The following is a 14,963-nucleotide window of genomic DNA, read 5'->3' as shown; positions in this document are numbered from 1 at the left end:
AAATGACAAGAGAATTTTCATTAGAAACAACTTAAGCCAAAAGACCATCTTTAAAATACTGAGAAAACAAAAATTCTATAGTCACCAAAAAATATCTTTCAAAAACCAAAGTAAAGAGACAACTTGGTCAAATGCCACGATAGAGTTCACAAAGTCTATGCTCTATGTTCAAGTTAATGAATAGTCTTAAAACTGGTGAGCAGCCAACTAAGATAAAACTACTGATCTCTATTCATCTTGAGCACAACACAAAGGAAACCAAAACCTCAGAAGATACTAGTACACAGGACTTAAAAGTCTCCATGACCCATGGCCTCATCTACCCTGAGACTTGAACTAGATGGTGCTCACCACCCACTACTAATTTCCTGATCAGGTCTATAGTAGATGGATCCTAAAGAAAGGGGGAAAAAACCAAGACCAGAACGTAAGTTATTTAAAAGTCTAGACTTGCTGAACTGGTTGAGACTAGAGAACTTCCTGAGATAGTCTTTAAATTTTGAGCCCAACAACTCCTGGAGGTCATCTTCAGTTAAAAAGCCAACTGGCTCGAAAATAAAGAATATTACCTGTGAATACTAGGCTCTTTTAAAAAATCACCTATGAGATCAAAAGGTTAATATTTACTCTAAAGCAAAGATGAGAAATGTGGTAAATGGGGACGCGGGACATACAGGAAATAGGGGCAGAAGGGCTTATAGGAATCGAAATAAGGTTAACTAGAAAAAAAATAGAAAAAAAAAGATTAACTAGAACAGAAATAAGGTGAATGCTGACACATGGGAATGTTGTGGAAAGTATAACCAATGTCACTGGACAGTTTTGTATAGAGATTATTAAATGGAAACATAATTTGCTGTATAAACTTTCACCATAACACAATAAAATATTATAAACAGAAAATAAACAAAACTGTAAAATCCAAGGTGAAAAAGGGCCTAATTTTTAGATATACAAAAGTTAAAACAACAGTTGACCTGTACTTGCACAACTCTTTTTAATATATATATATATTATTTCTTATTTCTTTTTAATATATTTAAACCACTAAATTGTATCGTACATGAATTACATGCCCCCAAAATGGTTAAATAAATAAATATTTTAGTTGTTTATTTTTTAAGTAGCCCCATACTAGTCCTACAGATAGAAGGAAAATTACACCAATGATCTGAACCTAGCCAGAAGAACGAAGACCACTGAAATTATAACTAAATGGTCAAAACATTTTTTTATTCATTACATGTATTTCAATATCTTTAAAAGATAATCAGCCAACCATCCTAAAATAAAGCCCAGGTCCAGGTGGCTTCATTGCTGAAGCATATCTAACATTCAAAGAAAAATTAATACCAATTCTTAAAAACTCTTCCCAAAAAACAAAGGTAGAAGGAACATTCCTTAACTTATTCTTATAGAATAAATTTGTATTATCTATCAGGCCAGTACTACCCTGATACCAAAGACATTATAAGAAAGCTAGGGATCAGTAACTCTTATGAATACACAAACAAAAATTTCAACAAAATGTTTACACACCAACATGAATGGCTAAAACTAAAAACTGGACAATATTAAGTGCTTATAAGAATAGAAAATATTAAAAAAAAGAATAGAAAATATAGCAAACCTAAAAAAAAGAATACAAAACATTTTATACAATGCTAGTTGGAATTAAAATAGTACCATCATTTTAAAAAATAGTTTTGTCAATTAAAATGTTTTTTTAAGTTTTATTGAGATATAATTCACATATCATATAATTCAACAGTTTAAACATATTAAAAAGAGTTGTGCAATCTGTCAATTTCTTATAAAGTTGAAAATTCATTTACTGTTTGTTCCAGTCATTTCACCTCAATGTATCTTGCCAAAAGAAATAAAAGTATATGTCCACACACCATTTACATAACTATTCATAGTATAGCTATAGTTATAATTACTGAAAACTGGACATAGCCCAAATGTCCACCATCCAATGAACAGACTGTAGCATATCTATATAATACATTACTATTTGGTAATAAAATTTTTTAAAACAGAGCTATTGAAACATGCAGTAACATGTGCATGCATTTCAACTGATACAAAATTTGAAACAATGTAGACTATTTTTTTGTGACAGAAAGCAAATGGACGGTTGCTTGGAGACCACAGAGGTCAGGGGAAAGGATTAGAATGAGAAGTTGGAAACTCATGCCAATGATGTACGTATATGTTTATTATTTTGATAGTACTTATTGGTTTGTGAGTGTGTCTGTATGCCCAAACTTATCAAATGTACATTTTTAGTATGTGCAATTTACTGTACATAATTATATCTCAATAAAGTTAATTTTTTTAAGTTGGGGAAAGTGGAGCAAATGTACTTATGCTGGCCACTCAATAACTGATTAGGTAAGTACGATAAGCATTTTTAATGTACCTTGCTGAACACAGACAACCACTGGCAAAACTAAATATAGAGAACCACTCAAAGTATATAAATTTGAATTTTTGCAAACTTAAAAGTATTTCCATTAACCTGCATTAATTCATTTCAGAGGAGTTTGATATGAATTTTTAACTGATCATCTTTCAATTGGTGGCACTGAAAATACTTGCTGGGGGAACCGATTACAAGAATCTACGTCTAATCTTCTCCCTGGGGGATGGATAACAGAGAAGTGAGCGAGGGGAGATGTCAGACAGTGTGGGGAGGGGGAAAAATGAGAAGCTGATATTAAGGGCTCAAGTAGAAGGCAAATGTTTTGAGAATTATGATGATAACAAATGTACAAATGTGCTTGACATAATGAATGAATTGTATGTATAGACTGTGATAAGAATTGTAGGAACTTCCAATAAAACGATTTTAAAAAAAACTTGCCTCTAGCTTTGGCAAGTACTGCAGTTAATGTGATCATCATTAAGGATTTTGATGCACAGGAGAAAAAAGAGGGCTCTAATAAGTTTAAAAGAAACTCTTAAAAAAAAAAAAAACACCTCTTAATAGGTTTCCTTAAAGTTGAAAATACTTGTGTGAATAAGAGTATCTCAAAAGAGAGGAACTCACAGGAAGGAGCCTCCTCCTATTACCTGTGTCAGGGATGGGTTGTGAAGGCTATGTAGGTAGGGTCCATGAAATCACCAACACACATCACATGCCTCACCAAAGACAAGCAGTTCCAGCCATCACATTAAAAGCAAAAAAACCCAAACCACGTCACTGCCATTGAGTCTACGCTGACTTATAGTGACTGAATAGAAATGCCACTGTGAGTTTCTGAGAGTACAAACTCTCTGAAAATAGCCCTGCCCCATCTTTCTTGCTAGGAGCCCTGATGGTTTTTGGATTGCTGACCTAACAATTAGCAGTCCAATTTGCAACTACTATGTCACTAGGGTTCCTAGCCACCATATTACGTGTGAGGTTAATTAAATATTTGATCAGTATGGTGGCCGAACGATATAATAAATATCCAAATAGTTCTTGACAGGAAAAAGGTTCTCCACCCCTGACCTATATTAAATCACTTTTTAAAAACAAATTTCTCAGTTATATTTACCTTACAATTACAGACATTTATGAAACTAAATTTATCATACTTAAAAACTTTCTAAAAAGCTTTGAGGTAAAAAATCCTACACTTGATTTTTATTTATCAATAGGTATGCCTATAATTTCAAAGACAAACAAAGTATGATGATTTCTATAACAAGAAAAACTATTAAATTTCCAATGAAATGTGGTCCATCAAAACCACTTGACATGCATGATATTTATACTACACTAACAATGACAGCCACCCTAGTTACTGCCATCTCTCACTTCAACTATCATAGTACTCTTTTAAAATTCTTCAATTCGGTGCAATTCAATCTTGACAAGTCCTGAATTTCAAATTCTTCGTGTATTACATAGGGGCAATAATAATTCCAACCCGTTGGAGGTTTTGTGAGGCCTGAATGAGAGTACGGGTACATCTTGTTGCTTGGCACACAGAAACCCATAAGCCAAAACCCTCTGATATCAAGTCCATTCTGATCCATACAATCCTATAACACAGAGTAGAACTGCCATATCTATATATAGATATATAGTTTCCTAAACTGTATATATGGTTTCCTAAGCTGTAATCTGTAAAAAGGCAAGCTACCACATCTTTCTCCATGGAGCGGCTAATAGGTATAAACTGCCAACCTTTTGGTTAGCAGCTGATTTGACTGTTTAACCACCTCACCAGCAGGGTTCTTGGCATGTAGATGTATTCTACAAATGTTACCTATTATTACCTGAATAAATGTTCAGCCTCCATGAGTCCAGTGCTGGAATGGCATCACATATAAGAAACAAGTCTAACCTCAAAAAAAAAACACACACAAAAGAAACAAAAGTTAAAAGCAATTTAAATCTTTTTGTGAGACTTTCAAAGAAAAATAAAGAGGCACAATTCAAAATCTATAGCAACATTTCTTAATATTTGCTTTCCCAATAACCCTGCACCTGTCCTGAATCCTCTGGGTCCATTTCCCCTCTCAACACCGTTATAAGAACTACTGTTTGGGCTCTTTTCCCTCTGCTGATCTCCCCTCCTCTTGTACACAGTCTACATCCAAGCAAGCTCCTTATAATTCTTCAGCTGAAATTCTCCATTATCCTTTTACAGAAGCTAAGTCTGGAAGCTGAAATAACAGAATCTCTTTGTTGGTGACACACAGAAGTAACAAGAGGCCAGAGACAGAATTTTCTTCTTTGAGTGCAAATACTGCAAATGCATAATTTATTATCACCTCACCTCAACTGCAGTATTTACTCATTCTCATTTTAGACTCCATAGGGCCCTGAGGGCGAGTGGCTGCTTGAGTCGGCTTCAGGAGCCTTGAGTGCTGAATGCCTCTACTGGAACTCTCAATGTGTCCAAGCCAGTCTGTGTCAGTGGAAGCCCTCAAAATAGCTAAGCCCTTTGCAATCAGTGTTATGAAACAAAATGTCACGAATTACTGAATAGAAAAACCAATCTATCTATAAACTTTTACCCAAATTGTAATAAAAAGTTAAAATAAATATAAAACAGAACATATAACATTCTCTCATCTATGTAAAATGCACACACACACACACACACACACACAACTAAACCCCACTGTGTTCTATGCTGAAGTTAGGAGTATCCCTAAGTCAATTCTCTTTCATATATATCACATTGCTAAAGTCTTTCTTCCCAACATTTTACAAAATGTTCTGTGAAAAAGCTCAACTAGGTTTTTATAACTCTGCACCTGAGGGAGTTGGCATTAAGGATGTGTGATAGTTGGCTTACGACTGAAAGGGCTGAGGAGACATGACTAGGAACTACAGACACAGGCCATTGTTCCTCCTTTGTCCTGAAATGTCTTGTGGCAAATGTTTCCCCCAAGAAATGCCTTGCTCTTAGCTGTGCAATAAAATTCCTAGTTGTCTTCTCCCATGTCCCCTCAAGCCAACACCTTGATGTGTCTGATTTATAACTGGGCACAATGAGAGTCAGACCACATCAAGAGGTGATTTCAACTCTGAATCAAAGAATTATGGGCAAAATAACTTAAAGCACACAATAGCATTCAATGTGGTAATGGTTTTCTTGCTTTTGCAGACTTAATTGTGTCCCCCAAAAAACTAATGTCACCTTGTCTAGGCTAGTTCTTAATAGTATGTTAACTATCCTCCATTTTGTGATCGGATGGAATTATCCTATGTATTATAAATCCAAATGTTGTTAATGAGGCAGGAACTGTGGCCCTTACGTCAATGAGTCAGCATACAATTTCCAGAATTAGGTTGCATTTTGAGCCTATCTCTTTTCAAATATAAAAGCCAAATCCACTGCCATCAAGTGGATTCCAACTCATCATGACACTATGGTAGGGTTTCCCAGACTAGAAATTGTTATGGGAATAAACAGCCTCATCTTTCTCCCAAGAAGCCGCTGTTTAGTTTGGACCACCAACCTAGCAGTCAGCAATCTGATGCCTAACCTACAGTAGCACCAGGGCTCCTTTTCTGGGATATACAAGAGATTAAGCAAGAAAAACAGGGACTTCATGAGCAAGACTGAAGAGCCTGGAGGGGAGTATGTCTTTTGGACCCTGGATCCCTATGCTGAGAAATTCTTAGACCTATGGGGAGACTGCGATGCATGGAGATCTCCAAGGAATGTTGGGACCTGCAATACTGAAAGGAGAAAAGCAGCTTGTCCCAGAGCTAACAGAGGGTGATAGCCTTCCCTGAAAGCTGGCACTCTAAATTCAGACTTCCAACCTCCTAAACGGCAAAAGAATAAATTTGTTTGTGCTTCTGCTGTTATAGCAGCACTAAATAACTAAGACATTACCCTATTTCTAATTATACCGTAATTAAACGTAGAATACTTCTTAGAAGGCTTATTCCTTTCTGTCATTCATATCCAATAGCCTCCAATCACCTTGTAGTTTTTAAAATAAAATTTCTTCTTCCAGTCTTGACACTGCAATCCTGTCTCTCCCAAGAGAAGCCTGAAGGATCTTTTAAAAATTAAAGTCAGATTACTTAACTGCCTTCTCAACAAGCTGTCTTCACCAATGGCTGTCCACCATCCCAACCAAGGCCTATATATAGCATCCTATCTGAGCTGGCCTCTGATTACTCTTGAACATACAAAAACAAACCCTCTCCAGAGGCCCTTCTCTCCACTTGTCCTTTTCTGCCTACATCACTCCTCTCCCATCAAGGAAATGCTAGTTTTGCCTTTCTTGACAGTTCCTATGTCACAACTCAGCAGAGAGATCTTCCCTGACATCCGATCTAAAGTAGCCCTTCCCCCTTACTCTTTATCTCATCACTACATCTATGTTCTTCACAGTATTTCATAAGACCTATATAACGGAAAAAAACAACCTATATAACTGTCTTATTTGTTTACTCAAAAATTATCCCTCTTTCAAGATAAGAAAGAACTTCAAAAAGTTCATTAGAAAATGGAATTATAAGACAATGGAATTTTTCCAAGAACTTTTGCAGCATACTCACAAGCTCTCTATAAGGGCAGTGATTTTGTATGCTTTGTTGATATCTGTGTCCGCAATGCCTAACACATGAGCACGGAAATAATTTCCTGTCTGATTTATTCAAAAAGGTAAGTACGTCTATGATACAATAAGCAGTTCACATTTTTTAAACTTTGTATGGCCAGAAAAATGGCCAAGCTGTCAAACCCCATGCGCTCATCTTCATTCTTACATTCTGCCCTGAATTCTCAGACGTCTGTGTTCCCTTCTCTGAACTAACATGCATTTAAAAACAAAATGACCATCTGGCAGCACTGTCCTCTGAGTCTGTGGGTCCCCTATCTAAACTTGTCTGGCAGCAGTTGCCAAAGGTCTGACTACGGTCATTGTATTGAGGAGTGTAGCCCAAGATGACTTAGCTAACTGACCCAAGATGCGAACACCCCTGAAGCAATCACTGCTGACAGCAGTACTGTGAAGCACTCTAAATGCTTAACCTCACCACAGCGGGAAGAATCAGTACATCAATGGGACTTGTGGGCATTATATAAAATTTTAGTAATGACTCTGTCACCAGAAAAAGATACTTAGTCTAGCCTTCTAATCAGCTGTATTCCATAGGCAACATCCACCTTTTGCAATAAAATGCCAACTCTGGGCTCCTATTCCCATCAAATTATCACTGGTTTGGTCAACAGAATAAATCAGAAATTACAGTTAACAAAATTCACTTCTCTGGGGGAAGATATGGACCCAAGGATATTAATTAAACTTCCATGGAGAAACAGAATACTCTCTAGTCACCTACAGACAAGTTTTAAACATCGCAACTATTCTAACACTTGGACATAGCAAAATGGCTGTAATCTGACAAATAGCCACATGTCACTTCCAATGGTGCACTGACACTGAAAGCAACCATACCTCTTCAAAACAAATAATTTTTAAAGTCAGCCGAATCTTGAACAATGACTGACTGTTCTCTGAAAGAAGGGCGGTGACAGCTACCTTAATGAAAGACCCAATACATTCAGGGCAAGGGACTCATTGAACTGACACTGTCATCTCACCTAAGATGTCAGCTGATTCATCCTGATGGGCTGACAGGTCATTGACATCTGTGCCTTGCCCAAAATTCTCATTCATTTCACGTATAAAAACACTGTCCACTCAAGACGACTGCCATCCAAACACCTTCCCCTGCTGTGGTGTCTTTTCCTCCCTGACTTCTCTGAGTGCTTGGTAAAAAAAGTTCTCATTCAAAGCCAAAATTAGTTAAGTCTGGATGATTAAAAAGTTGTGAAAGAGCTGGGCACTGGACCCAAAGCCCAGAGTGGTAACTCTTAGCTATTACCAACTAAAAGAAAGCATGGGTGGGGTAGGGGAGGGAATCACCTAGGAAGAAAGGACTTATCTCTAATTTTAAAAGAAAGAATTTATCTTTTCTACAATAGTAATATCAGGGTAGTTTGGAAGAAGTTGCAAAGTCAGAAGAGAACTCTTAAGGCTGTGTATGTTTAGGGAAGTTGACCACCACAGCTTTCTCACAGGGAGCAGTGAGTTCAAACAACCTATCTTTTGATTAGCAGACAAGTGCTTAACCACTGTGCCACCACTCTTTTGTGTCTTTCTCTGTGCAACAATGTTAGTCATAATCTAGTTGCATAGATTAATGGCTTATGCTTTATGGTCAGAAAATGGATTATTATACATCAGTCATAAAGAACAAGCCACAGTTATATGCCACTAGATTCAAGCCTCCCACAACATTGAACAAAGAAAAAAAATTACACACAAAAATCATATGATTTTATTAATATGAAAATCAAAACCCAGATAAAACTAATTTATTACCTTTGAAAGTTATTTATGCAAAAGAGATACTAAGCCATTTCTGATGTTTGATTAGCCTTACTTCCAGAGGAAACTTCCTATATAGGGCTAGTTGAAGGGACAGGTTATAACTGACTGATGTGAGGATGGAAGCAGCTAGTTTGTGCTCTCGTGCAGCTAGCTAATCGACTGAGTCCACCACACTCAATGGAGCTGTAAGCAGGACATGCAACAACCCCTGCACTGGCCGGTATAGCCGGGACCTCCATGACTCCATGAACAAGGCCAGTGCCTTAGTTTAGGGCCCCTTCATTTTCCACTGACCTCCTTACTTATCACCAGGCACACTGTGACAAAGAGTTACTTTTTAAAATTACAGTAGAGCTTGTGAGAGCCAGAACTCTAGGTATCTTAAGTTTTCCACTTTTGACAAGTGCATGCAGGTTTACCACTTTTCTATAGCATATTTGAGTGGAAAATATTTGGTTTTTTTCTTCTATGAAAAAAAAGTTTCTTCCTTACACAGGTTCTGTCTTTTACAAGTTTTATTGTAAACTGTGTTATCACTCACCTCGCCTCCTGTCTTACATACACAGCTCTCCTTTAAATCCTTCAAAGGTGCCCACTGGCTATATAATAGATGCTGCACTGTTCATCATGGTCCTAAAGGCCCATAATGTGCTTTGATGACTACGAGGGATGGAAGGGGGAGGAAGGAGGAAGCATTCTGGATAGTAGACATTGATTTTGGGTGATGAGAAGGGCAGTACTCAATATAGTTGAAGTGTGCACAACTTGATTAAAGCAAGTAAGAGGCAATAAGAAGCACATGAGAATAAAGAACATTTTTGCTAAGTGCTATAATATATATAATTCTTTAACAACCAAAAAATAGAAGTATAGTAAAGGTGTGTGCATATATGTGCATCTGAAGGCATATGTGAGCCCACACACAAGCATTTATAAGCATGCCATTAAATATGTGTGTATGTGTGTATATATGTATATGTATGTATACACACACACAGTTTTATGTGTGCTACACATATATTCCTAATACAGCTCAGTTACAGAGACTGTCTAGACATATCCAAATACTTACAGGATGGTTTATGGGGTTGAAAGACTTAGAACCATAATCTTAAGGGATACTCACTTAACTGGCATAAGACAGTTCATAGAACTAATGTTCTCCATTCTAATTTGGTGAGTAGCAAAAGCTGTGAGTCTTAAAAGCTGTGAGTGGCCATCTAAGATACAACTATTGGTCTCTACTTGTCTGGTGCAAAAAGGGATGAAAGAAACCAAAGATTCAAAGAATAAACTAGTCCACAGGAGTAACAGCCTGCTCAAACCACAGTCTCTTCTCACCTGAAACCAGAGGATTTAGATGGTGCCTGGCTACCACTACCAACCATTCTGATCAGGACCAAAACAGAAGATCTCATATAGAATGAGATAAAAATGTAGAACAAAATTCAAATTAAAAAAAAAAAAACTTGAGAGATTAGATGAATCCTTGAGACTATCACCCATACTAAGATACCTTTTGAACTTGGAACTGAAGACATAACCAGAGGATACCTTTCAACTAAATTAACACATTGGTTAATAAAATGGGCACTATCACCCATAAGTAATGTGCTCCTTTAAACAATCAACTACATGAGACCAAGCAGTCAAGATCTACCCAAAAGCAACAAGGAGCAGGGAAGCTAAATCAATGGAAACGGAATGAGCAGAATATGGAAATTTTAAGAATGCTGATACACCGTGAAAGTTGCATCTAATGTCATGCAACAATTTGTCTAAAAATTGCTAAATGAGAGTCCCTCCTTTGCTATGGAAACTTCCCTAAGACGCACTAAAATTTTTTTCATGTTATTTTCCTTCTATTATGTTGGCAATCAACATGGGGCAAAACTGCTGGTGCCTACAGTTACGGCAAGAACATCCAATAGCTCCAGTAATACTGCTCACTTCACCACTTACATTTAAACTATCCTTGATGAAGCAGTAAAAATTAAGGATTTTATTAAATTTCCGCTTGTGAATGCATCTTTTTAATATTGTCTGGGACAAAATTGGAAATACAAAACAACTGATGTTACATACCGAAGAAATCATCATCTGGAAAAGCACCTGTGCACCTGAGCTGTGCACTGAACAGCCACTCACTTTTTCAAGGAACACTATGATTACTTGGGGAAACAACTGACAGGCAAACTATGGTTTTTCAGATGTGGGTATCTGGCAATGTTTTTCACTAAAATAAACAAAGTGAACTTGTTACTTCAAAAAACAAATAACAGTATTTGTTGCCAGTGAGAAAATTAGTTTTTAGGCAAAAATCTGAATTTTAACAACTGTGTGCTTGACAGATTCTCAATACTTAAAGATTTTCCTGATGAAATCAGTGATATTAACAAATGTGAGTTTTAAAATGTTATGTAATAAAATGCATCAACTATTTAGAAAATCTATAACTCAGATTTGGTAACTCAAAATATTGGTAACTCAGTGAACCAATAGTTTCCAATTGACCAATTCATGATGTTTTAAAATCATGTATGGGTAAAAGATCCATTCAAGTGTAAGATATCCCAATGGATTTTAACGTCACTGCATACAAAAGCTGATTAATCTGATTTCATGATTCCACACTGTAACTATTTCAGTCCACTTGCTGAGTTTGGATATAATATAAAATAATGTCTACACGTACCTGAAAAGGATAGCAAAACACTCCACTTATTGCCAACTACAGATTTTGAAGCTGGATTTTCTTCATATACTTCAGCCAAAATGACATAGCACAGCAGACTGAATGCAGAAACAAATTTGAGAGTCCTGCTGTCTTTAAGTCAGATATTAAGGATATTCCTAAAAATATAAATAATGCTGCTCCCTCTTTTCACTAAATCTTTATTTTAAAATCTGTACTTAATTCTATTTTAAGTGATCTATGCATATTAATAGGTAAAATTTAATTAGTATTTTAATTACTTAATAGACACTTTTTCCTTAGTTTCTAATACAGTAACTATTATAAATATAACCCACATAGATAAAACCTCTTTAGGGATCTATAATAATTTTTTTAAAGAGTAAAGAGGTCACAAAAAGTTTAAGGCTTGTTAATCTAAACACCACCACCCTGCCCCGTGCCCACTGACGCACTTGGGGCAAACAAGGCTCTGCTCCTCCAGAAATGGTTTATGAGCATGGAGGTAAAGTTAATATGCTGTTGTTCTTTTTTTTTTTTTTTTTTACAGTGGACAGCAAAGACAACAATGCACCCTTTAACAAGCAATTAATGATGTGTTGAAGACACATGGCTAAAATGCAAGCCAATACTGGGGGCTCTATTCTAAACACATGTGGGTGAAGATATTTCAAATTAGTTTTATCTGCACCCAAATCCCCTCTCTTAAAACTTGGATCAAATAATTGGTGGTAGGAATATAATTAAAATAAACATTTGGAAGGCCATTTTCCAACATGTGAAAGTTATAAAGATATACAACCTTTAAAATTTTATCATAATAGATATTATCTCAAAGATGTAAAATGACATGGACAAAGTTATTCATGCAACACTATTTGTTAATTACAAAAGACTACTATTAATAGAATAATAAATGGTCTTTCTACATCTCATAGTACACTGCAGGCAAAAAACAAAAATAAGGAAATTCTAGATATACTTAAAAGTTACATTTTCCTTGGGGAGGAGATAAGCTAGTCAGGTTGCAGTATAGCAATGATAAAACATACAATTTTCCTCTAGTTCTTGAATGCTTGCTTTCTCCCCGCCACTATCATGATCCCAATTCTACCTTACAAATCCGGCTTGACGGGAGGATGTGCACTGGTACAAATTGGAACTGGAAACACAGGGAATCCAGGCCAGATGAACCCTTCAGCACCAGTGGTGAGAGTAGCAATACAGGGAGGGTGGAGGGAAGGTAAGGGAGAAAGGGGGGACAGATACATACATATACCTCCTCCCTGGGGGATGGACAGCGGAAAAGTGGGTGAAGGGAGACGTCAGATGGTGTAAGATATGACAAAATAATAATAATTTATAAATTATCAAGGGTTCATGGGGGAGGGGAGAGAGGGAAGGAGGGGAAAAATGAGCTGATACCAAAGGCTCAAGTAGAAAGCAAATGTTTTGAGAATGATGAGGGGAAACAAATGCACAAATGTGCTTGACACAATGGATGGATGGATGGATGGATGGATGGATGGATGGATGGATGGATGGATGGATGGATCATGATGAGTTGTACGAGCCCCCAATAAAATGATTTTTTTTAAAAAGCTACACTTTAAGTGAAAAGAGCAAAATAGAAAGTTAGTTTTGTAAGAGGGGAAAAATATATGTACATTATTTGTTATATGCTTATATATATCCTTTTATATGTATATTAAACATCCCTTATATATACTTTTAAATGTATATTTGAATGCTTATGAATGTGTACAATGCACAAACAGTGGTCACTGTAGTTGTTGCTAAGAGCAGAACTGAACAGTTCTGGGTATAGAAGAAGGAAGAAAACTTCACTCTATAACTTTTGTGTCCTTGGCATTTTAAGGAAAGTAAATGTAATGTGTAATATCAATTTAAATAATTAACCTATATATATGTATATATTATATATATATCCTCACGTCACAAAAGAAATCCCTTTTAGTTCATCTTTGTTCTCTAGCAGTAAAAAAATATCACTCCTGAATTGTGAACTATAGGTTCAGAGCTGCTAAATCCGGGATTGTAACTGAAGCAAGATTCAATGATACAAAAGCAGTGGTGCTAACCCATGACACACCATGACACACTCCCCAGCGAAACAGTTTTAAACTATGGAAACAGTCCTAACAGCAAACAACAAGTGACAGAAATCTATTCAAGAAGTCTATGAAAACTGGGTAAGAAAGGCAAGAATCTGTGGTAGTTAACCAAAACTACTCCTTCCCATATAATCCCCTCTAACTCCCACAGCTCAGGGAGGCCAACTCCACTCCAGGTGACAGCAACCAAGAACACAAGGATCCTCCCACCCTGCTCCCAGACAGAGGGCCCTCAGCATTTATCATCCTTACCCTTTCTCAGCCTGTTAGTGAGGCCAAGTCCTGGGCAAGGCCAGGCCAGAGGCACGAACTCGCTTCTGTCATGGAGGTTTTACCTCGGACCTGGTAGACTGGTGTGATTCCTTCAACACCAAGAGAAGGAAACCACAAGGGCCTCCGGCTATTTACTACTATCCAGAGCAGGGCAGTCACTCCAAGAGAAATTGGCCTTTAACCCCATCAACTCCAGAGCCCCCAGAAGTTTAGGGATTCTGCCTTTGGAAGAGCAAGCCAGAAAAGATGAACTCTTCCCAAAGAAACTGGCCTTATTTCTCGCAAGGCATTTAAACCACAAGGATCTCTCAAAAATAGTAGAGATTGTAGTAAACAGCAATAGGAAGAAGATTCAGGGGACTACAGAAAACTATCTGAGGGGGCTTCACTAATCTATAATTCCATTTTCCCATAAACATTTTCCCCTATAGAAGAAAGTACCATATATACTGAAGTATAAGCCAACCCTAATATCAGCCGAGGCACCCAACTGTACCAGAAAAACTGCATTTTAAATGTGCTGAGAAACTCGGCTTATACACAAGTATATACGGTAGTTCCCAGAAAATAAGACAGCTGAAATGTGCCCTGACCTTAGGAGGGCTCATGTCAGCAGCATTTGTGTTTTCTGGGAGCTACTTTCTTCTAAAGGAGGGCTTTTTTTTTTAAGTTTGTGGGAAAACGGAAAACGAAAAAGGGAGTCCTGGTGGCGCAATGGTTATGCACTAGGCTGCTATCTACAAGGCCAGCGGTTTTGCTCGAGCCTCGTTTGTAGTAATGACGGAGTAAGTGAACAGCATGCTGTCAACCATCCAGAGGAGTTTAAAAAATATTTCCAAGAATGGAATTGCAGATTTGACAAATGTATTACATGTAATGGAGAGTGTTTTGAAGGTGAGGTTGTTTTGTTTAAAAAATTTTAAATACATAGATAGCTTTGGGGAAAAAAGTCCGGTTGTTGTTTTTTTGGCACCCCGTCGATGTTCACAAAC

At 37.0% G+C, this 14,963-nt stretch overlaps 1 protein-coding gene across 9 annotated transcripts in view; it reads right to left on the bottom strand.

Moving 5' to 3' along the window:
• R3HDM2 (R3H domain containing 2) overlaps positions 1–11,578 on the bottom strand; it is a 113,951-nt gene extending 102,373 nt beyond the window's left edge. For 8 of the 9 annotated variants that reach the window (XM_030886176.2, XM_030886185.2, XM_045293340.1 and 5 more), the window contains exon 1: positions 4,276–4,338. The gene's annotated coding sequence lies outside the window, so the exon portion shown is untranslated. Of the gene's footprint in view, positions 1–4,275; positions 4,339–11,563 lie in introns of those variants that run through there. The other variant, XM_045293399.1, reaches the window with a different exon arrangement.
• Positions 11,579–14,963: the final 3,385 nt, after the last annotated feature.

Source organism: Echinops telfairi, unplaced genomic scaffold (assembly GCF_000313985.2).
Source record: "Echinops telfairi isolate 266 unplaced genomic scaffold, ASM31398v2 ScPeMD7_2;HRSCAF=8, whole genome shotgun sequence".
Lineage (NCBI taxonomy): Eukaryota > Metazoa > Chordata > Mammalia > Afrosoricida > Tenrecidae > Echinops > Echinops telfairi.
This window is presented reverse-complemented; position numbering and strand designations above follow the sequence as displayed.